This window comes from Anas acuta, chromosome 1 (assembly GCF_963932015.1).
Source record: "Anas acuta chromosome 1, bAnaAcu1.1, whole genome shotgun sequence".
Taxonomy (NCBI): domain Eukaryota; kingdom Metazoa; phylum Chordata; class Aves; order Anseriformes; family Anatidae; genus Anas; species Anas acuta.
This window is the reverse complement of record NC_088979.1, coordinates 182,395,041-182,417,913: the sequence shown is the minus strand read 5'-3', so window position 1 is coordinate 182,417,913 and position 22,873 is coordinate 182,395,041. Positions and strand designations below refer to the sequence as shown.

The 22,873-nt window shown below is 36.8% G+C and overlaps 1 protein-coding gene across 1 annotated transcript in view; it reads left to right on the top strand.

Annotated features, from left to right (window-relative positions):
- The first annotated feature begins 15,063 nt into the window (after window positions 1-15,063).
- Window positions 15,064-22,873, top strand: part of POT1 (protection of telomeres 1) — a 72,966-nt gene continuing 65,156 nt past the window's right edge. Inside the window, exon 1 of the mRNA XM_068669621.1 lies at window positions 15,064-15,208. The gene's annotated coding sequence lies outside the window, so the exon portion shown is untranslated. The remainder of the gene's footprint in view (window positions 15,209-22,873) is intronic.

Here is a 22,873-nt window from a genome sequence, read left to right as displayed (position 1 = left end):
TTATTTTATATGTTTTATTTATATATAGTATTATATACATTTATAAATATATTTATATATTTATAAATGTATATTTCATGCAATCCTGATATTACAGACCCTGCTAACTCTTCATGCAACATGTAGTGCTTTTTCTCAGTGGTGGAACACAACTACCTATGCTAGCTAGCTTTTAGGGTGTTTTTCACATGATTTTGTCATGTGCCATCTGTAACTTACTGAAGACTTTCTGGGTATGTTTCTGGAATTAGGAAGTTCCAGTGAGGGCTGCCAATAGGTAGTTTGCATGCAGCTAGCCTATTTCCCAGGATACCACTGGTTAGGAGCAGGCTTTTCTGTGCCAGCTGGACTCAGGAACCAGGAATATTCTCAGCAAATGCAATTTACTAGCATAATTGTCAGGTATCTCATCTTCCTTTTCCCTTAGTTTTTACTTGATCTCAGTAAAACTCCCTCTGATCTCTTACGACCCAGTGGTACTAAAACAGAAAAAGAAAAAGTAAATTGGATCTTTCACACTACTCTTTCTTGGTAACAGAAAATAGAGAAGGAGAATGACATGACTCTTGTTGGCTAAAACTGGCAATGATTATTTCCTGTAGTATTTTTCAGGTGATTAACAGAGTGAACTTTGTCTCAAGGTACAAGAAATCGTTGACGGCTTTGTGAACAAACTGCTTCACAAATTGCAAGCTGGAACAAGTATCTAGGACCCAAAGAAAGTCAAAAATCATCCTCATATTTTGCAGCATTTTTCATCTCAAAGAACATCAGGCTTTGGGAATTTACAAGCCTGCCAGGTGAAACAGTCAAAATGATTTCCAGAAAAGTGTTTTGATCAAGAGTGGTTCGATTTGTCAAATTTGGTAGCTCTCTCTGCTGACAGAGAAAATGTCAGGTGTGGTAGCACAAATCAAACTACCTGCAGTAATGTTTGCATGCATGTAGCAAGAACAAAAGGATTTTGTTATTACCCTGGGCTCTCTGACATATAACTGCCGCAGCAGAGCCAAGCATGCTGGTTAGAGCCTAGGCTGTGATGCAGAAGCAATTCTATAAAAGATTGAAAGTCACATTTCTAGTCCTGTTTGTTCCATAAATCCTTCAAGGACTTTTGTGACTTTGTGAATATCAATTACACATTCCTGCCCACATGTCCAAGTAATCTAAAGCTCATACTTCTGCCAACAACTGAAAGAGTCCTGCTGCTTTGGCCAGCACTGAAAGACCACTTCTTGTTCTCTGAAGGGACACCATATATGTTGCTCTGCTAAGCAACAAATCTGCTTTGTCTTTGTTCAGTCTGTTATTGTTATTCAAAAAAAAAAAAAAAAAAAAAAGCCAATGCAATTTTCAAAAAGCTAAACTAATCTCTCCACTTCATGCAAGAGATTAAATTCATACAGAAAACAGAAAGAAAAAAAAAAAAAAAAAAGAAAAAGGAATCCCTCTAAATTTCTACATCTCATCATGCAGTGCTATTGTTAACAGGCTATATCATTTGATAAAGCTTAATTATGTCAATGAAACTTAATTCCACTTTGGAACTCCAAAATACAATCAGAATTGTTTTATGTGTTTCCATTTTTATTCTTCCTCTTCTTTTTGCCTAGTAATTTAGGTAGTTTTCTTCTTATAATTTGGCAACAGTTAAAACATTGCAAAAATCGATTTGACTAAAATAACGGATACCACATATGAATATAAAGCTGGAGAGAGAACTTTGAAGATCTAACCTACCTTTTCTTGTCTCACTGCTGTGTGTATTGCAACAGTTTAATATCGTGTTCACTGCTGTATGGAAAAAAACATAATGAAAGCTATTAAGTTGAAAACTTCTTTCACACACATCTGCAGAAGGATAACAATACTTGTGTAATGCAGGACTCAAATTGTTTATCCAGTCAGCAAAACAAGTGTTGGTGTGTATTTTGTTGTTGTTTGTTTTGTTTTGTTCTTGCATGTCCAAGTGTTTAAAGTTAAAGATTGTATTCTCTTAATTTTTCTAACACATACTCTAAGAGCTTACAAACATGGACCAAACACGTCCTCAAGGAAAGCTTCCTGAATCACTTTTCCTAGACCAGTGAGATTTTCTGAAATAAATCTTTGCTGCATGGTAACTGTTGTTAGATAATTATTAATGAAGCCCTCCTGCTACCTTCCAAGCTCCTTTCTTTTGTTAAGGCTTAAAAATAACTTGCACTATTTCTAAATTAGTCACACTTGAAGCAATCACCAGGGGTTTCCTTGAAGGTCTCTCAGAATTGGTTGCTTCACAGAAATGTTGACTTTATGAACTGTGAAAAGATGGGAGAAACTGACAAATTTGTCAAGCTTGAACTGGAACATAAAGACAGATTGTTTGATGAAGTAAATCATGTGAAAGCTATTTCCAAGGAGACATTTGACAAGCTGTCAGGACATTGGTTGGACAAGCACTGGCTAGTGCTACACAGAAAAGAAACAGCGACAATGGTGAGGAAACATGTCATTTCAGTTGTTTTCCATTTCTTGAGAACCAGTTGTCATAGGATCAACTCAAGAAATCATCCTTCCTGTCAGATTGATTTTATGTGCTAGGACTCTATAAGCTGACCACTTAAAAGATGCACATTCTTATGCCTGAAGTTGTACTTCAGGCATAAGAGCCTGAACTATGTAGGCTTCTTTCACATCCAGTGGTAAGGGACAGGCTCTCTCATGGACTAGTTCAGAGATCACAGGTGAAGCTCTTTTCGTGAATTCACTTGCTTGTCTCTTGGGTTCTTGTTGGCCCATTTCTCTAACCTGTGAAGGTGTCTCTGAAGGATAGGCAACACACAGCCACTCCTCCCAGTTTTTGTAGGATATTCAAACTTACTGAGGGTGTACTCTGTGTTGTTGTCCAAGCTATAAATGAAGGTGTTACACTGTACTGCACCCACTATCAATTCCTGGGGTACACTGCTAACAACTGTACTCCAGCAGGACTTTGTAAGATAACAATCCTTTTATTGTACTCAGGTACTCAGCTGTTCTTTAGTCCACTTACCTATCCTGTACTCAATCTATTGTCTCGGAAAATGTTATGAGAAATAGAGGTGATAGCTCTACTAAAGTCAAGATAAACTTCTCTCCACTCATTCAGCAAGCAAGCAGGTCATCCACAGCAAGTTATCAGGCTGGTTAAGTGCAATTTCCCCCTTTGGAAATCCACGCTGACTATTCTCAATGACCCTTTTGTCCTTTACCTGTATGGAAATGTTTTCCAGCAGGAGTTGGTAGGATCTCCATCCTACCTTAGTACTCATAGGTGCATCCCACCAGACACATGGAGCACATGACCAGCACTCCTCTTCCACTAAGGGCAAGTCTTCCTTGCTCCAGACTTTCTGATCTCACTGGTCTCAGGACCTGGAATTCCTAAAGGTGGTTCTCAACAATAAAGACAGGTAAAGGAGACACTGTGTACCTTAGCAATTTCTGTGTCTTTTGTCACCCCTGTCCCATGCAGCAACAGGCCTGCATTTTCCTTAGTCTTACTTTTGCTGCTCACATATCCATAGAAATCTTTCTTGATGCCCCACAAGAATCTTGCCAGGTTCAACTGCAAGTGGGCTTTAGCTTTCCCAGTTGGGCCTCTCTTTCAGTGGCCATTTTTATTTGGAGGGATTGATCACTCAATCTACACTCAATCTACACCAGATGTATGTCACCAGGGCTTCATTTTCCAGGAAATTTCCCAGGAAATACATCAGCCATTTTACTAGCTCAGCCAATAAGCCAATTCAGCTGATATTTCAGCATGGCAGGAGTAAAAGAACTGAGGTCAACATCTAAATTCATAACTCAAGTCTATATAATTCAAGTTCAAACCTAAAAGTACTTACAGCCTCCAAGTCTTCCTGGAAACAAATAAGAACAGTTAAGTATTGCTCAGCGTAATTATAAATCTCCTTAAGCACACACAGTTTAAAACCTCTGAGACAAATTTCACCTTTCTTTCCTTTCCATGTCTGCTTGGGGAAAAAAAAAAAAAGTTAGGATTCAGACCAGCATATGCAGACTTGGTAAGCTTTTCCACATGTTACATCTATGCACTTTAAAATCCTGAAGGAAAATCATGAACAGTTTTCAGCAGCATTAAAAAGAATATCATTATTTTTCCATTGATTTAAAGGAAAAACATTATGTTAGATTCATAGCCTCACTACACAAACTCTGATGTCTCACAAGACCCACCAATAGATGACATACTTTGGCTTTTATGTGAGCCTTATAAAATATTAACATCTACTGGGGGACACTTCTGCTTAAGTAATCAATAAACTTAAGACCTAATTGTTAGTCTCCCCTTTCTTCATGTTCTTAATCATCTTAGTTTATGCCCTTAGGGAGAGTAAAATGTTAAATGTCTCTTTTACTGTTTCTCATAGCCTTTTTTTTCCCCCATTCATTGTTCATATCATTTTCTATTTAATTTCTTCATATTACCTTTTCCTGGATTTCTATGTAGACTTGCATATGACAGTTAAGTAATTCATATAAGGACTGTTCATGACTTTCCATAAATATCCATTCATTTCTGAAATGTCACTTTATATAGAGGGCCTAAACCTGTTCTCAGATGCTTATGCTCAACACTGCAGCATCAGTGGAAGCTGTGCTCTGCCATAGGTCATCATCTTAGGTGGTACTGATAAAATAAACATTTCCAAAACAGTCTGATTTCTGACATCTATATGAAAGGAAGAATTTTAATATTCTGAACAGTGAGTGATACTTTGTTTTGCAAGCACATCATGTGTAAAATCACTCTATATTCTAGTGATTATTATGTTTAGAGTACAATTGTGGTAGAAAACAGACTACCAATTCATCAATGTCTGACTATCATCATGCCTATGATCTTCATGATTCTCATCTCTGCGTCTTCCCCCCCTGAGATGTGACAAAATGCAGAAAGCCCTCTCCATTGTGGCCATGGCACTGACCCACAGAATACAGAATCCCTTGTCTCAGAGTATTTTTCTTCTGATCCCAAAAGTTTCTTGAAACTAATATAAAGAGAGCTAGGTGAGTTAAAAGGAAGAGTTCATAGGCAGGGTTGGCATTTTCAGAGCCTGAAGACATTTACAGAGTAATTATCTTTAATCAGTACTGCATTCTTTTTTTTTTTTTTTTTTTTTTTCCCTGAAACGATCTCATTTTGTGATTTCCAATATCATTTAGCCAAATACACTATCTGCAGGGAATTTAAATCCTCTGGAATGGTTACTGGACATTTCTCCAATGAAATTAATGACATACACCTTTTTTTTTTTTTTTTTTTTTCTTTTTTTCAGTCTTGTCTACCACAGTTCATACCTTCTGACTTTTTTTTTTTTTTTCCACCTCCTGAATTTTTCTCAGGTGCGGAGACTGGCTTCTGTCAAACCAACAGGAAAATGGACAGATAACTCACAAAGAAATTGGACCAGCTACCTTCGCAATGCTTTATTTGCTGCTGTTTTAAAATCACATCTCATCAGGTTGATCATTTTATATCGCTAACCTTCTTCTGCCCATGTTCTTTTCTTGTCTTCTACTGGTAGAAAGCACTCACTGTCACTAGCTGTTGTTCTCTTCAGCACAATGTGATTTTAGTTCTTATTTGCTACAGTAATAAACATAATAAATAATAATAAAATTTGCCCACAGAGAGAGATCTAGAGCTGGATGTCAATACAAATGATAAATTATCTTTGTTAATGCATAGCAAGGTCTGTTGAATATCAGGTAAATCAGACTAATATAATAAACATTTAATATATTATTTATTTAAATTAAAAGCCACAGAGGCCAAAGCTGAGCCCATCAGTGAAGTTGGTGGTACCTCTGTGAAAAGATATTTAAGAAAGTGCAGAACATGAGAGAGAGATGAGGAGAGAATGAGGGAGGAGAGAGAGGAGGAGGAATCAAAGGGGAGCAGGACTAGAACGCCAAGGTCAGAGGAGCAGGAGGTGATCCTGGTGATGCAGATATTAGAAACAGAATTGTAGGGGTTGGAAGAGACCTCGAGAGATCATCAAGTCCAATCCCCCTGCCAAATCAGGTTCCCTAGAGAAAATATATTTCTGAAAGGATGGTGACCCATACTAGAGCACAAGAGAAGAACAAGAAGGAAGGAACAACACAAACCACTATACATTGAAGGATATACATCCTTCCTGTACCTTTCATTGCCTCAGTGTGGATATACTGAGCATAACCTGCAGCAACAACCAGGGGGAAAGAGAGGTCTCCGCTGTGAAGTCAAACTCCTAAGAAAAGGAAGGGTGTGTTCTCCCTATGTGTTTAAATGCATGCTTCTTGGTTTGACTTTGTTTTACAATACCCAAAACAGTAATTAAATATTTATATTAACTGGCAATAAATTAATTTCTGCAAGTCAAACCTGTGTTGCCCAGCACAGTAATCGGTACATGATCTATCTCCCTATCTTTATCTTGACCCACAAGCTGTCTTGCTCCTGTTCTTTCCATTTTCTCCACCTTTCAGGCTGAGGGTGGGGAGAGTGAGTGAATGGATGGGCGGTTGCTTGGCTGCCAGCTGTACGAACTCACCTGTCTTTTTTGGTAGTTATCTTTTTTGGTAATGTTGCTGACATCTTCAGCAGTACCTGCTCTTAAGAAGAAATTAACTTTGTTTTGAAGAATCCACCAAAGTCTCAGAGTAGCCGAAACTCCCACAATACTCACTATTTTAGGTATTTTAGAAATAGCTTAGCATTTGATAAGACATATTTAGACATGTAGTGTTTGATCAATTATAATGTTGTCCTGTGAACAGAATCACAGAAAATATTCACATGGAAAAAACAAATAAAACCTCATGTTCACCACAGTTGAGACAAATGTGACCTACATGACTCTTCCTATTGGGTGTTCCTGAAGAAATATCTCTTAAAATATGTCTAGATCAGACTGAACATAATCTCTAGAGCTATAAATTATATCAACATTAATAATTATATGCAAATAAATCAACCTTTTCCTCTAGGAAAAGAGTATTTATGTTGGCAAGGGTTGCAAGCCCCAAATTTAGTGTACTATTATGCTCCTTCAGGCTTGACTGCTTCCTTAAAGATGTAGAAATCAGTATCACGAACACTTGTCCATATTCAGTGCAAATGCAGCATCCAACTGTAATTTTTCAAAATAATTAGATGCTTGGTTGAGCACCTAGTTTTAGTCAATTCATATGAACACAGGTGTAATTATGATATATCAAAAAACACTGTTTACAGTAGTTATTTCTTTTTGCTACAAATTCAATTATCAAATAAATTTGAAAATTTATTTTTGAAACCACTTAGCATTTCTTCCTAGATTTTTATGGAATACAAAAAGACAACAATTAAACCAATAACATTTCACAAGCCGTGAAACTGAATGACACCATCAGTGTACAAAAAAAGAACAAAGAACCAATGCGGCATGAAAATGTGGCAATGAACAATCATGCAAGATTGTGTTAAATAAAGCTAAATGACAGCTTTTAAGCATTTATTAACCACATCCAAACAAATGCAATGAACACATACTAAGCCTCAACAGGCAACTAATTCTAAATATTTATTTCACAGTCTTCATAGGAAAAGACTTCTGACCTTTTCTTCTTTGGGTTCACGCAAACATCTTAGAATAAAGCTATCTGAGAAAAATACAGATTTAAAAAGTGAATAAATTTCAAAAGTTTCATATCACATCTTAGAGAACCATAAAAAAGTAGAGTTGAAGTGACCTTAAGAAAATATCTTATCCATACATCTACTCTGAGACTGATCAGCTATTCAAACTAAGTATTCTATTAACCTGGTCCAAAAAAAATCCATCATTAATGCAGATTTTGGGAAAACTATTCCATGCCTCAACACTTTTTTCTTTTTTTTTGTCAGAAAGTCTACCTGACTATTTAATATAGATCATTCGTTTTGGAATTTAAACTAATTACTTCCTCTCCTATGTACCATGGATGCACAGAAACAATTATTTCTTCTGTTTCTATTTTTTGTATACCACATAACTCCACATGAGAAAAAAACGTTCCCTTGACTAAGCTGAGCAACCCCAGGTCTTTCCATCCATCTTTGGAGGTCATGTTTTCTAAGCCTTTCATCATTCTTGCTGGGGTCCTCTAAACTTTCTCCAACTGACCTATGTTTTTCTTGAAGTTTTATGACAGAAATTGAACACATTACTTCAGCTTATCAGAGGTCTGGAACAGAAAGGTTACTTTATGTCTCTTACAGGTTGTTTATGTCATTTGTTATTTTTCAGAACAGAATGACATGGCTGACTCACTCTCAGCTTGTGATTCATTCTTTTTTTTTTCTCTAAAGACCTGCCACTTAGCTGGCTGTTTACCCACATGTATTTATGCAATTGACTATTTTTGCTTAAGTGCACTATCTTTTACTTGCCTCTGTTGACTGCATCTTATTTTTTCAAATCATTTTCTTCAATTTGACAAAATGCTTTTGTACTACAACAAGGAATCAACACCCTCAAGATATGATATTATTTGGGAGTCTTTCTTCAGCTTACCATGCTTCTCAGGTGTGTTGTATTTTGGAGAGCACAGCAACAACTCTATTGCCAAACCTGTCAGAACATACCAATGTGTTCTCAGAATTCTAGACATCCTGAATATCTGTCTGACACTGTTATGGAAATTGAGCTGATGCAGTACCTCTTAACCTTCAGTAGTCTGGTAAATAAGATCTTAACAACTGAAGAATATTTATTTCCACAAAATTCCAGGTAGATTTAAATCTTACTAAGTGCATAGTAAACACTGAGGACCACACAGGCTTACTTAAAAAAAATGTGGCCCGTTAAGCAAACTCTGGAAGTACAGATGAGTGCAAGATTATCCCTAAACTGCTATATTATGTCTATGTTATCACAGAGGTCAGAAGTCCTTCCTGTACTTCTTTATTCCATTGTTGAGGAGCATTTTTTTCATTTCAATGAAAGTCAAAGACCACAAAGACCAAAAGGCCTCAGTTTGAATACTTTGGCTATTTCATAATATATTAAAAAATAATAATAATAAAAAAATGTCTTTACCATGTTTTGGAAAATGCTGTTTCTGTTTTTCAGTAACTCAGAAGCTTCAAAAATTAGCCTAAGAAAATAATATAATTTGAGAGATAAGACAACATCTTTAAAGTTACAAAAAATGTAAAATAAGGGCCATCATTCATCATAGAACAACTTCAGTTTTCCACAGAACACTGAAAATAAAAGGGTCACCAACACTGGATGCTCTAGTTTAAGGCTGCCCATAACCACTTAAGGCTGTGTGAGTTACGTTGTCCACTTAATTAAGGATATCTTAGAAAGTATACCTAAGCAAAGGAGGTATATGTGACTAGTGATATTCTAAAATATTAAACAGATTAAACAGATATTCATTCTGTTTAAACTACAAATCTTTTTTCTCCTTTATTTACTTCATTTTGATTTTACTTTTACTTTTATTATTTTTCTTACTTAAAGCCAAAAAAAACAAATTTTTTAAAAACATGTATGCAAAGTCAAAGTAAGAATTAAACATGAAAAAAGTAGGAAAAAAAATGGGATATATATTTTGAATAATCCCAGTATAATCCATGAAGTTAGAAGATTCAGAATTGAGCCCCCAGAGCTAATGATTTTTGAAGAAAAGGTATCTTTTTGGACTTTTGGGTTATTTGATATATATGAGTTTTCTTAAATGACAATTCATTTATATTCAAGATTTTATATATATATATATTATATATATATATATATATATATTTTTTTTCTAGGCTGGAGAATGTAGTTATGTCTAGAAAATCAGCACCAGCATCACACCTGTGAAAGCTAATCTACTTAATTGGAATAGGCTTCCCAGCAACATCTCTTGCTGTCTCCTCTTCCTTCCTGTTGTATAATTTCATTTTAAAATAAGTATCTCAATACATTATAAATTAACTCCAGTTCTAATGGTCTCATTTTATTTTGACAGTAAACCTATTGAGGTGGAGACTGGCTTTTTTGTTCTCTGTTGCATTGCTAAACACGAAAGTATTCTACTTCACAGATTTTCACAGTGAAGACAATGATGCCTGCATAATAACCATAGTTAGACATTCATTCCTGAAACTGAAGAACTTGGATTTAAAAAAAAAAAAAAAAGTTCATAAAGAATTCTACTTCAGAAAATAATTCTCAGGGTTTAGTGTATATCGTAGGAAAGCAATTGCATCAGTTAATGAAAATAACAGAGCAAGAAACACTTTACTATTTTACAGGCAATACTTAAATAGCTCTTGTAGAAATAATTCTATTTATCTGTGCTCACACAACTGCACCTTTTAATAAGCTCTTTTAATGACTTTCTTGAAAATATATGCCTAGGTTCCCATCTGCTGTTGTCTACATCTGAAGCACACTTAACAAAATTCACACACAATAAACGTACACAGAAAAAATGCTGTGATATTAAGCACAAGCATGTAAAAATTTTTAACACTTCAGTTATGCCATCTTCATTCTCATTACCTTGTATGTACGAACATTGCATTTTTTGGTTTTATTCTGTTATACAGATATTCCTATCTTTATTCCTGCGTTTGTAATAAAAAAGATCCCATGCTTCTAAAATGTTGGGGTTTCCTTTCGTTATCTCAGTCCAAGGATATGTGTTATACTAATACATCAACTCAGTAGGAAAATATATAAGTTAAATTACTTTTGCAGTAGCCTTCTTAGCCAGCATAAACCTTTAAGCATCAGTGAAGAACGCACAAACCTCTAGAGCTAGTCAGACAGGTGAGATGTTAAAATAAAAAATTCCAACATTCTTTGAGCTATGGAACATTTAATTTAAAATATAGAACAACTACTATGCAAAGAGATAACAAATACCCATTACTGTTCATTTCTACAGAAAGTTGCCTCATTAGAAAATAAAATCCTATTGCTAAGCAAATTAGCTAAGAACACAGCCACAGTGCAAACATACTTAATGAGTGTATTAAATTTAGAAAAGAAAAATGCGTAATTTCAAGGCAAGAAGCAGATTTAATACTGGCAAACAAAAGTCTAATTTGCAGTATCTCTAATGATTCAATGGATAGAAAAACTTTGAAATCAATAGAAAGGCTAACATTAACTTCAAACAGCTTTGGGTCAGGTTCCAAAATTTACACCAACTACAATAACTCTTCATATGCTATTACCGTCTGTCTTCTTAATGCTCAAAACCTCCTTAAGTTTTGAAGTAGCCAGGAGGCACAAGAACCATTCCTTTCTGAGAGAGTCCATATATCATATATCATATCAACACCTTCTTTACAGGAAAACTTGGAGATTTTCAGAGTTTTTTAGAATTGCTGAACCATGGAATTGCCACAAGCAGAGATGTCTCCAGAATCACAATAACGGAGGCCTTCCTCACGCCCCTGCTCATATTCAGTCTTTTGCTGTTTCCTGGATCATCTCCCATTTCTTTCTCCTACCCTGTCAGTATAGGAGAAAACTGTCTCCTGCCCAGAATGAGTTTCTTCACCCACTACTTCATCAATGAGATATTTGAAGCTGGCTTCTTCAAGTCAGTCGTGATTCTGCACTGTGAGACAGCTGCTGAAATACCAGCTGTAATATCTGAAAGTGTTTCATTGCTATCTAATGACATATCAATCCCTACCCTATAGCATTTGGTTTAATAAAAGCAACTATCTTTTCTCTTCAAATCTTATTTCTTAAATTACCATAACATAACCATTAAATACCCATTATACGTATGTTTATTATTATTATTATTATTTCCACATAAAATACGTGAGCTTAAATTATACAGAACAGTAATATAATACAAAGAATGAAGAATTACTTATCTTAATACTTCTCATATACTTATTTCAACACACTCTCTAATTCTGGCCTTTGCATTTCAGGCTTGCCAGCAGTGATAATAAAAACTCATGGATCTGACTGGCCTTTAGACAAGGAAAATCATTAAAACACAGCACTTTGTAATGAGAATCATGATTCCTTATTGATTCATCGCACATGAACAATGTTTATAAAGACGCGATTAGTCAAAATGCTTTCTTGGAAATCACTAGAAATTATTAAATACTTATACAGTCATCAGCTTAGTCATTTTAATAAATCTGAATTTTTAACCTCTATTAGCCTATTAACTCTAACTTTTAACATATAATTTCAGATGTACTACAAATGATCTGTGGCCCATAACTGTCAGAATTTGGCTTATGTCCATAAAAATCTACTGCAAAATCAAGTGCTGCTGTCAAAAGCAAGAGTAAAAGGAGCAGAAACGGGCTCTATTTAGCTATGGAAGCATATAGAAACAGTTTTGATTATTCTGCTCTTTTACAGTAGATCTCAAACAAAATGAAAGCTGACCCTTTTTGAGAGCTGCATTATTTATAATCTGAGTATATACTTCACATTTAACATTGTATCAGCAGCCTATGAAATGTCCCATGCTTAACTTCACAAACATACAGAAACCACTTCTATGATTGCGAGAGCCTGATTGTAGCACAATCTTCCTGCTATTGTATTACAAGACATTGGAACAAAGTAAAGTTGGACAGGTAGCATTTTCAATATTGCCTATGGACTTAACTATTATTGCAACAGACGTGTTTAAAAACACATTTGAAAACATTGCCCAGCATTTTCAACTGGCTCCAAAAATTTGAAAGAAAAAAAAAAAAATAAAAATAATAATAAAAAAGCTTGAGGCCAGTTTCCTAAAGGAAAGGCGAAGTTCTGATCTTTCTGAATTGAATGGAAAGTTTTCATTATTTGTGGTTGGATTAGCATTTCAGTTGTTTTGGGGGCTTTCAAGAATTCCTGAACTTGTTATGAGCATGGGCACCAGTTACCTGTAGATTCTTAGCAATCCTACCTTTCAGTACATGAGATCAAGAATGATAAGGCTGCCATGCTGTTATTTATGAATTTTCATTTAATAGTGAAAGCTTTGAACATGATTTACTGAAAGTCATACCATGAGCAGAATTCTTACTTTACTTTTTCCTCTGCAGAGATATTTATTTGCTACTATGATACATATAAATTGCAGCACATTTCATGATTACCTCAAGTAACACAAGAACATACTGTATATACTTACTAGAACATTAAAACCACATTCTGATTTAATGTAATTAAATATAGTGTTCATCTAGCTTCTCAATTGACTGTAATATTCTACTGCAGAAACTGGATAATTTCTTGAAGACAAATGAGTAACTGAAGAGCAAGATGCTTATCACTGACAAAACAGTATTAGAAAACACATTTCAGGATAACCTTATGACAGACCCAGAAACTATTTTGTTGACACATACTGTTGGGATCTAACTTATTTCATCAAAATTCTGGTTATGTACAGCTTCATTTTTCTCTTTTGATTGTGTGCAGGACAGCACACACAAAACTCAGATTCTTCAGGTTTGAGGTGACAATTAAAAAAGTAATAGCAAATGTAGAAAAGGTAGCTAGGAACAGAAGCAGTAAAAGATGAAAGAATTAAAATAAGAAGATAAATAATGATTTAAATGACTCAGGAATACAACTCAATGCTTTCAAATTATTTTAGTTTATCTATATTATATACACTTTCGACTCTTTCACTTCACAAGGATTGTAATTGCAAAGCAGATCTTTAACAGACATGAAAACAGAAACAACAGCAATGAGAAGCACAACAGCAGGTTAAAACAGAATTCCCTCACTTTGCATTTTCTGTTTCTAGATGTTTTTTGTCTTACCAATAAGGAGCTTTAAAAATGTTCTATTCTTGATTGTATCCTTCAGTGCTTTAGCAAGTTTTTTTTTTTTTTGTTAATGAATTTTTAATTATGATCAAAAGTGTTGTTTTGAATATGTAGATTTCAAAATAAACATTTTAAGACATAAAGTATTCCACCAGAAATGCTTGCTTGACAGAACTTAATAGTCTAAAGAACAGAGTTGATTTCTCCAAAACTTTTGATAGAAACAAGAGACTTGAGCAAGTGACACTCATTTCAGCCTATCAACTCTGCTGCGACTGGCTTTTCAGATAGCCAGATCATTTATCCTCCAGGCAATCGGTCATGCTTAAATTTCTGTCTCCACCTTAGCTCTGATTGCTTTCCCCACTGTTTGCAAGGTACCAGTTTAGTTCACCAGACAAAGAGATGGAAAACCTAATGGATGGAAAACCTAAGATGGAAAATTTTGTTTGCTTTGCACCAAAACAAGTATAAAAAAGTTGGGAGTTTTTGGCTGTCCGTAAGTGAATTGGCACATCAAAAGTTATTAAGGAAATTCTTCATTCAGTCAGCTCCAATATGCCATATGTAGTCAGCAGGAAGTGTTTTCATTTTAGAAGTAACTGGATAAAATCAGAGGACTATAAGTAGCCAGGAAAGACTTAGCACCATTAAGTACACCATTCACTATTTTTTTCCATATAACAAAAATAATCAATGAAAATAATAAATCCTGTAATGGCAAGGTCCAGATAGTATTTTTGCTTATTACCAAGCGCATTATATTAATATCCAGTGGAAGGTATAGGATTAAAATTTATGGAGAACAGTGATGACCTAAAGGAAAAATGTTTCAGAAAAGGTTGTCAGCAATAAAAATTAGTATGAAACATAAACATTAGTGAATCCCCCTGCAGAAATTATTGAATATGGATGGACTTAAGCTCCAATCTTTGAATCATCTTTTAAAGTGTAACTGTAACGCTTCAGGTGACTTGACTAACGCAGATCCAAAAGGTGAGGATGTTGTGGAGGAAAAGATTCAAACGTATGGAGAGGATAAAATGGTTTATTGTGGGGCTTCCTGAGTCACTGCGTGAGGAGAAACAACCGAAGGACAGCGGGGGGAAACGCAGGCCCCCCCGGTGCGGAGGCAGAAGGGAGGGAGCCGACTCAGCTCCCTCACCATGGAGAAAGACCGAACCCCCCTCCAACCTTCCCGCCCTGCCCACCCCCTCGCGGGCAGCAGCTGAGGGCAACGCCTTCACTCCTGCACACAGCGCATGCTCGCACCGATTCGCAGCGCTACCAGCGCGCATGCGTGATGCTCTAGGCATGCGCCCAGTGCGAGCAGGCGAGAAAGCCGGGCGGAAGTGTTGCTAGCGGCGGACGGTGGCGCGCCGCGCCGGCGGGCAGGTACGGGAGGGGCGCGGAGCGGGGCTCCGCGGGAGCAAGGGGAGGGCGGCGCCAGGAGGGCTCCGCGGGGGCTCCGCTGCCCGGTGCGGCACCGGCCGGCACTGTGCGCAGCTTCCCTCCCTGCATACCCGCTCCCTGTCTCTCCTGCGGGAATTCAGCCCCCGCTTTGGCAAACCTAATGCTTTAGGGCTTCACAGTGTGTGTGTGTATATATATATGTATATATATATATATATATATACACACATGTACTGTGTATACATATATATATACACACTGTTATATATATGCCCTATATACAGTAAATATACTCTGTTTTATCTTCTCCTAGTTCTACTTTAACTTCTTACACACAAAGTACATAGAAAACAAAGTTTCACTTCGTAACACATCTAATCTAACACTAAGTTCTTGCTTTTAAACATCCTGGCTTCTTGCACTTGCTGGATCGCCTCCGGAATAGTTACAGGTCACATCAGGAATGGGCCTGCTGCCCTCTTGTCTTAAGCTCTGTTCATATTGCAGCCGGTGGCTGCTTTCTAGAGCTGCAGTGTTTTTAGGTAAATGGCAGCATAACAATCCATTTTCCTCAGGCTGCATTTGTTCGTTGCTGTTTTTAAACAATTTGATTGGTACTTTGTAATCTGAAGTGAATAAAGTAAAGGAGTTGGTGTTTGTTTATTTTTAAGAACTCTAGTTGTCTGCTAGCGATGGTAAACACCAGCTCTGTTTGAGTAAAAATGGCCTAGGACTTATTTCCAGAGACTTGCACCTGAAAACCTGTACCAGCATCAAGCTGAAGTCTGATGGTCAAGGGGATAAAGTGTGTCACACTTCTGACTTATTTTTCCTTTTGTTTTAGTTAGCTGTTGTATTTTTTTTCCCTCAAGGAATGCTTAATGACATTACAAGTTACTAGACTGTGTTAAAAAATGTCCAAGCTACATATTTTTGTCTTCTTGAGTGCTTACAGTGGCATTTTAACTGAACACCAGGATCTAATTGATGTGGTCATGGTTGTTCCTTCATTCTTTATGACATTTTGGTGAGATTTCCTCCACAGATCTGCACAACCATGTGTTTATTCTCTGATTTGGAGAATGACTTCCAAGAGCTCACTGCAAGTAGCATCTGCTTTAATAAATAACAAATCTCCTCATGCCTTTGCTGCAGCTTCCTTATCCCAAAACATTAATTCTCTTTACGGCGTTTTCATATGTCAGTGAAATATTTCTTGGTTATAGAGAAAGAAATAATCTTTCTAAGCCACCTCTTGATTCTTGGGATTTCTTTTTTTCTGCTCCAGAACTGATCTCTTACTGGTTCTGAAAGAAAAATTGTGTACTTGAGGAGGGTACACAGGAACAATCCCTAAGTTGTAGCGATAGCCAAAGTTAGGAGCCAGTAGTGCATATGTTTGGCTTTAACAAAGGTTAAATATTGGGTGTACCTGTGTAATCCAGGAAAAAAGTAATTGTGTTCTATCCGCTGCACTGTATTGATGTACTATTATGTATGGTAAAACAGATCCGGCTTCAATTTCCTCCCCCCAGAAAGTTAATTCTGGAGTCAAGGTGGAGAATACTAATGTATTTAATTTTCAGTCTTGTTCTTTTCAGGATTAATGACAACTGAATTATTAGACTTGCTGTGGTTAGAGTGTAGTTGTATCGTCTCTAGTATGTCATTTTTATTATGAATTTTGTACTTGAGGTACTTGAAAGTATGCTAAGTAAGTTTGCAGGTGACACTAAATTGGGAGGAGCTGTTGACTCCAAAGTTGAAACTGAGCCATGAGTGTGCCCTGGCAGCCAGGAGGAACAGACATACCCTGGGGTGCATCAGGCCCAGCACTGCCAGCAGGGCAAGGGAAGGGATTGTCCTGCTCTGCTCTGTGCTGGTGTGGGCTCACCTCCAGCACTGTGTGCACTTCTGGGCACCTCAATATAAGAAGAACATAAAACTATTAGAGTGCCTAAAGTAGGGCTACAAAGATGGTGAAGGGTCAGGAGGGGAAGACATATGAGGATCGGTTGAGGTCCCTGGGTTTGCTCAGCCCAGAGCAGAGCAGGCTGAGGGGAGGCCTCATGGCGGCCTGCAGCTCCCTCACGAGGGGAGCGGAGGGGCAGGCGCTGAGCTCTGCTCTCTGGGGACAGCGACAGGACCCGAGGGAACGGCATGGAGCTGGGACAGGGGAGGGTCAGGCTGGGGGTTAGGGAAAGGTTCTGCACCCAGAGGGTGGTCAGGCACTGGGACAGGCTGCCCAGGGCAGTGGTCACGGCACCAGCCTGCTGTGCTGTGCTGTTCAAGGAGCATTTGGACAATGCTGTCAGACCTGACTTTTGAGTGGTCCTGTGTGGAGCCAGGAGTTGGACTCAGTGATCCTTGGAGGTCCCTTCCAGCTCAACATATTCTATGGTTTATGACTTGTCAGTATGAAGAAAAAGTGATAAAGATTGGCTTACATCATTTTATTTATAATTTAGGATCCTGTTAGGGGCTTAGTTTTTCTGTTTGTTCGTTTTTAAGTTTGTGTTTTGATTCCCTTTTTGGAGAGAATAACAGAACTGTGATATTTCAGAGAACTAGATATGAAAGACAAATATGTTGGACCAATTCAGCAAATAAATGCAATGGGGAGAAGTCTTGCTTTGTGATCTCTTTGTCTTCTCTTCCAGGAAATGCTTGTTTCTCTTGATCTGGGGTGAAGAAAACAGGACATTAACTGTGACTGTCTTTGTGCTATTTTCTTTATATTACTTGTTACATTATGTGTTCCTTGTATTTACTTAGAGACATGAGGTCAGTGGGTCATCATTCCATTACTAGTGAACTGTTATTTCTGGCTTGTTATCATCTGTGAAAATTTAGTTGATCTTCATTGAATCCTAAGGATTCTCCTTGCTCAAAAAGAATTGTACAAAAGAATTCAGCAACTTGTATATCCAGAATGTACGTGGAATGATTCCTGCTTGTAACAGGTTGACTTGACCTGTCTGTCACTGCTAATAAGATGTTTTGCAGTGGTAGAATGTTCCCTGGGGCTTTCAACTATTAAGGCATGGTGGTACCTTTAATTTAACATTGACAGGGGATGAGAACATTTTTGTGTACTAAGCTTGTGACCTACAGCTTTTTGTGCTGAAAACTTGTAGCAACTTTCTACCCCTTTATTATCCTAATTACGGTCTAATATTTGCTATTTCATGTTGCTTAAAGAGGTGTGAAAGAAGGGGAGAAACAGTGATGAATTAACTTGATTGTAAGAACAATTTGCAGTTCTTATGTGCCTTTCTTAAAAAAAAAAAAAAATCTTAATTTTCTGTTGTTTCTGTGTCTCACTCATGTTGTGCTGGCGTTCAGGTCAGCAGTTTTGTATTGTTGGTGGTTGTATGCTAATTTGAGAGTTTTCAGTTCTGTTGCTGAATTCTTTTGTACAATTCTTTTTGAGCAAGGAGAGTCCCTAGGATTCAATGAAGATCAAGTAATTTTTTTATTATTTTTTTTTAATTTTAAGCTTGTTTTTGCAGTGTGCTGCAACTAAAAGGAAAAAATAATTAATTTGATTGCTTACTGAACCTGACAGCTTTTGTTGTACACCAATTTCTTAGCTCCATAATTCAGGTTTTAGATCTTTACAGTCTTAGGTTGCAAGTGAGAAGAATGAGTTAAAGTCCTTCTTGATATTATTATTAATCATATTAAAATATAAGAATCTCTTTCCCTTCTTTCTGGACCTCAACATAAAGGCGTGCTGTGTTTGCAGTACTTTGGTGGAATATACCCTCATTCCAGAAGAACAAATTTCTAGAATAACTGTTTATTTTTGTTGAAGGCTAACCTTTATTCAAAGCTGCTTCTAGCAGGCAATTGTTTTCTGGTGTACCATGTTATTTTTTTTATGCTTTTGGAATACGTGTTAATGTTCCCTAGATGATTAAGATGGAAGTAGTAGACTGCTCCGTCAGAAATATAAAGTCTAGAAAATTAGTAGGTAGAAAATCAATTATAGAGCAGAGCAGCACGTGAATGTTGAACCCATAGCTATCTTCAGTTACTTTTCACTTGCTTAAAAAATGATAGATAGCACTTTTTCTGGGTTTGTTTACAAGGTGTAACCTTTTGTATAGCTCTCTGATTATTAAAATTATTAAGTTTTTCAGTCGCTATATCTCTGTATTTTTGTCATTTTTAGCTATCGGAAGGCAATAGGTGTTTTCAGTTTGTGGGAATAGAAATGTTGTTTTTGCAGTTACCTTGTTTAGAGGAAAGCAATGTGGTATTGAGATATGCTTACAGTGATAAGAAAGTTTAGCAGGTGACCTTGTAAAATGCAGACAACCAGACTACTTAGAGCAATTAGGTGAAAATCGCGGTGTCAAGTCAGATAAGTGAAGAAACATTATCACTTTAAACAGTAAAAATGTCAAATGAAATTTGAAATTTTACAGGCCGGCAACTGAAGGCCATGCATTGTCCGTGAAGCATCAGATCGATTGTGAACCTGGATTGCTCACTCAATGGGGAAACAGGGGAGGGTCATGTCATAAAAAAGTATATAAACTATGTTTTGGAATTAGTAGGCGCGCTCTCTTGCTTGCGGGGCGCCCACCATTGCAATCACAATTAAATTACTACTTCACTGAGATCCTTGCCTGAGCCTAAGTTATTGGCTACGGAGTGTTTCTCACAAGTTCACTGCCTACTTTCCTGTGTGGGTATGTTTTGCAGCCATCCTGTTTTTCTGCTGTTCAAAGAGTGTCCCGTGATGCTGTCTACCTTTCTTACAGCCTCCTCGCCCCCTTCCTTATGAGAAGCTCTGTTTATGCCACTTACAGGATTCTTGAGCAGCAGATTCAAATTGGAGTGATTCTTGTCAGTGTTACGCAGACAGCCTTTTCAGAGCAACAGAGATACTCGACAGACTTATCTTCACTTAGCTGCTATTCACAACAGCTCTGAGTGCCAAGGACAACACTAAAGATATTTGCACCTAGATTTTGGAAGCCAGGGCTTGCATCACTTATGTTTTGAAAACTTGCTTTTGTAGCTCTTGGAGCTGCAGTGTGTGTGTACATACACACCCACGCCTTCATGTTTTAATTGCAGAGAACAAAAATCTGGGAACTTCGGTGTTTAGCTGTTAAAATACATGACCTTATTTTTATATGTATAGAAATTCAAGATCTGGAAAAAGGAAAAAAAAAACACAACTTGTTTTCTACTTGGATGTTATTTACATATATACTCCCACAATTAGGTAATTTGTTAAGTAGTGTAAATAATACGGGCATGTACCACTGCATCAACTTGCATATGTATCATTTTCAGAAATTTTCTTTTGTAATTTTGAAGACACGTGCAGAATATTCATTCCATTGAAATAAATGGTAAAGGATTTTTTTAAAGGAAAGTAAGGGGGCCATAGAATTTAAGGGAATTTAAATTTAGAATTTAGAATTTAAATTAAATTTAGAATTTAAATTTAAATAAGAATTTAAATTTAAATTTAAATTTAAATAAGAATTTAAATTTAAATTAGAATTTAAATTTAAATAGCCATCAGAGAGAGTCAAGTTTTTAAACCTGAATACCTTTCTTTATTTTGATTTAACAGCGGTCTTTGAATTATAACAAAATACATCTTGCTTTCATATGTCTCTGGGAAAACAACAACAGCAACAATACAGAAACATCTATGTAATTGTTCAAGTACCGTAACAGAGAGAAATTTAAGAAGTGTTAATTTGTTATGTTGTACGTCTCCCTAGCTCATTCTGATGTTGCTTGATGAAGAGCAACATCGCTGATTAACTTTGAAGTTGACTGTTTCCAGATGAAATGGATCGGCCTCTCAGGCTGCTAGAACATAGTGTGAAGTAGATACTTTTGACTGGAAAGCTTTTTAAGAGTTTTAGTTGCTGTTTTCACTAGAGGCTTGAAATCCTGGCCAGGTAATGATGACATTGTCTTGGTTCGTGTTTGAAAACACAGATAAAGGCATCAGAGGTGTTGCACAGGACATGTAAACCCTCGTAGCTCCGTAGTTAAAGCAGTCTACAGAGAGGGCAGAGCATGTGCATCTTTGCACCTGGGTTTTGCCCCTCCTTTAGCTCAAGTAGGAACTGAAACCTGAATCTGGTGCTGTACCTGGCAGCCTTGGAATGAGCTCCTGTTGTCATCTTCTGAGTGATACAAAGCCTTCTTGCTTCGTGGGCACTGGGGAGGAAGCTACAGAGGAAGAAGTTGCTGGCTGACATTTGTTGCAAAGTAGGGGAATATATATTGTGTGCCAGGGAGATGCATGGCACTGTGGCCTTGTTACTCTCTTGTTACTGAGTCTCCTGATTTCAAGTGGATGCTTAGTTATCTGAAGCAGATGTGGGACTGGTTTTCAAAGTCTAAGCTACAAATTTAGATTAGACACTGAAGTCAGGCACTAGTGTTTTTCCCATGAGATACCATAGTTACCAGACTCTCTATGATGTCTTTTGTGTTTAAATGCATACTTGGTTTCCTAGATGCAATAGGAAAGCAGACGAAACCAGAGCCTGTTTTGTTATTATTGCTTTCTTAAATGTTAGCAGAAAAGCTGATGTTGCTAGTGGAGGGTTAACTGCTGTTTTACAAATTGTCTGTTAGACAAGAATAAGGCTGCTAGAGAGTTTCCACAGGAAGAAGAAGGAGCTGTTCAGTAATAGAGAAATAGTACGTGGAATCAGGTAGCTTTGGGTACTGGCGTGACAGTAAGGTGAAGAACCTGTTTTTTGGTTGTTTGTTTGTTTTAAAAAATATCTATAGTATTTCTGAGTGTCTGCTCCTATTTTCATTGGCTTATATTTATAATTTACCATCTACTGGTCTTTCCCCTCAGGAAATGTTAGGAATGGTTTGGGCAATGGCTTCCCATTTCCATTTCATTGTAAGGGAGCACTCTGTAAGAATTCAGTCTGCTTAGCATTGAATAAGCACTTCTGAACTGAAATGAGAACGTATTTTAAGCTTTTATTTAGTAGCACACCAGGTTTTGTGTTCCTTCCAGAGTAGAAAATACTTAATATTTTTTTTGTGTGTTTTTCACTGTCATATAGAGATTGCTAAAACTGTCTGAAATAAGGACTATGGCTATAATCTTGCCAAATGGGTTTTTTAGAAATAGAAAGTATTGTTACGTAGTTTATTAAAACTTATTGAAAATTGAAGATTGAAAGTGCTGTGACTTTTCTGCAGATAACACTTTAAACAGAAAATTTACAAGAGGAAAAAAACAACAACAAAACCAACAAATACACTAAGTCAAAAAGAATGAGATGACCAAATAATGAGCAACAAAAAGTAGCAAAAACTACTTACTGCTATATCATTTTTGTAAGGTTTTTTTTTATGTGTAACTTTGCTACAATAGACTCTTCTCCCTCTCTCCTGTTCTTATTATCATAACAATAACATCACCAATAATTTGTTTCATCGACTTCAGGCACAGTGAGGACAAACAATAGAAGCTGAAGTCATACATTTCCCAGCTTTTTTTTAGCGGTGCAGTGTTTAGCATTTGTAGAGGCCCATCTTATTTTCTTACTATTTTTTTCTTTAGAAAATGTTGTTCAATGTATCAAGTAAAGTCTACATAAGCGTATCACATTTACCTTAGGTTGAACAGATACC